This window comes from Portunus trituberculatus, chromosome 37, assembly GCF_017591435.1.
Source record: "Portunus trituberculatus isolate SZX2019 chromosome 37, ASM1759143v1, whole genome shotgun sequence".
Lineage (NCBI taxonomy): Eukaryota > Metazoa > Arthropoda > Malacostraca > Decapoda > Portunidae > Portunus > Portunus trituberculatus.
The window spans coordinates 9,605,663-9,608,162 of record NC_059291.1 but is presented as its reverse complement, the minus strand read 5'-3'; the positions used below and the strand labels follow the sequence as shown (position 1 = coordinate 9,608,162).

General features: G+C 33.0%; 1 protein-coding gene across 1 annotated transcript in view; it reads right to left on the bottom strand.

The window, feature by feature from the left end:
- The window catches only part of LOC123513954 (ubiquitin-conjugating enzyme E2 A), a 17,583-nt gene that overhangs the window by 14,123 nt on the left and 960 nt on the right, over positions 1-2,500 (bottom strand). The gene's annotated exons all lie outside the window — the stretch shown is intronic.

The following is a 2,500-nucleotide window of genomic DNA, read 5'->3' as shown; positions in this document are numbered from 1 at the left end:
AGGTCACCACCACAGAGCAGACATCCCACCACTGGTACCTGTTTTCTTCACACAGTAGACACACATCACCAAAAAGGTAAGAATGCAAAGAGTAGCAGGTAAAAACACAATAGCTGGATAACCTGGCAAGAGACAACTAAGTGGAATATTAACAAACAGGTAAAGAAAGAAGAGAATTACACATAAAAGTAAATGTGGGCTGGGAAGGACACATAAAACAGATATATTACTACAATGACTAAGGAAAGCTGAACACTGGGGAACAATAAATTGTTAAAAAGAACACAACAAATCTGGAATACACTGAAAGTGAAAGAGAAAAAGCAATAATCTAATTACTGGAATGGAATGATCTTATCAGTGTACCTCAGATTCTGTACTACACCATGATAACATTTTCCTTATTACAGAAAATCTTTGAACACTATTTTCTTATTTCCCCTGATACTAATATCTGACACATGGCTGTAAAACTTATAGAACATATTAACCTTTGTGACAAGAGCACCTTTTTTCTTAATTAGAGATGATGAATACCAGCATTTTCATTGCTGCCACATGGACTTAATAAGAATATTGAACACAAGATCATACCACAAGTGTGGCACAATTATATATATATATATATATATATATATATATATATATATATATATATATATATATATATATATATATATATATATATATATATATATAATGTGAGTAACAGTGGTATGGTCTTTGACATCACTTCACTAGTACCACATTCTACATAATAAGTAACTTATACTTTACACATTGCATCACACTGTTGAAATTTTCCTTTTGTACTACATCCTGTGCAACACTTTCTATGAACATCAATGTGAGTAACAGTGGTATGGTCTTTGACATCACTTCACTAGTACCACATTCTACATAATAAGTAACTTATACTTTACACATTGCATCACACTGTTGAAACTTTCCTTTTGTACTACATCCTGTGCAACACTTTCCATGAGCATCATGTCTAAGAAAGCAGAAACAAGAGCATGCCTCCCTTCTCCACAAAGAATTATTTACTTATAGTGATATAACTTGGTCAGGCAAAGCTTTTTAAAAGCCAAGGCCAAGAGGTTTCCCAGCAGCTTCTCTTGCTCTTACCTCTGGATGAATCATCAATCTTGATATTTCCTCAAGCTTCTCACACAACACCTCCCAAACGTTGATCCCATACTGCTGCAGCCTCAGATCTTTGTACCCACTATACTCCACATCTCCTTTACTGCTAAAACAGTGACATAATAAATCTACCTTGCTATTCTTGTGTATTCATGAGCTTCTATCACCACTCAGTAACTGTTTTAAAATTCTAATTTAATTTTCTTGTTATACTGATACATAATAGCAAAAACCCAACAATATATAATGAAAGAAAACTACACATGCAAGTGAGTAGCCAGAGCATGGCTGAGGGGGAAAATCCCCAAGTACTACACAATACATGCTGGGAAAGTCCCAAATCTTGACCAATTGCAAAGATGGCAATGTAAAATGCATCTGTCCCGAGTGCTATAATACAGTACTCCACCATGCCTGTAGGTTCCCCAATTAGGAGATCGTTGAATAAGGCTATACCTAAATCTTATGCCTGTAGGTTCCCCAATTAGGAGATCGTTGAATAAGGCTATACCTAAATCTTATAAAACCATGATATTATGAAGCAATGTGCAGTGGACGCTATGCTACAGTGTAGCCCAGGATACTCAACTGCCTCAAGTATGGATTATAGATTCAAAATAATTTTATCAGGTTTTGATGTGTTTTGGTTTCACCTTATACATATACTCTTCTTTGACATTACTTTTCATAGCGGAAGGAGGTACAACAACAACAACAACAACAAATAAATAAATAAATAAAATATCATGATAATTCAAAATATATCTAGAAAATTCAGAAGAATGGTATTGTCCAAATATTTTGATTACTAAAAAACAAACAAATTGCTCACAGTCAAATGGCAATATAAGTTGAACCCAATGCCTTTATTCCATCTTCTATCAGGAAAACTAAATTTCTTCATGAGTGCGTGCAAACCAGGAAAATGATGAGCTAATTTTTAAAAAATCATTCTAGTTACTCTTGAAAATAACATAATTCTAAGTTGTTGATAATTTTAGGTAAAAGGATTGCATCATTCTAAGAGTCTCCACACCTGACATTCACCATGCCTTCCCCACAACACATTTGCAGGACACATCAACTATATATATATATATATATATATATATATATATATATATATATATATATATATATATATATATATATATATATATGTGTGTGTGTGTGTGTGTGTGTACTGATAAAAGTATCCAACTCTTACAGGTACCCTAAAATTTTTTGAAATTCCAATATTCATCTTGAACAAACACAGATTTTTGTTTACTGTAACTAATTCTCTTAGCTATAAATTTATGCATTTAGTAACTTTAGCTGGATATGTACTTATATTACAGAGTTCCTAGTACTT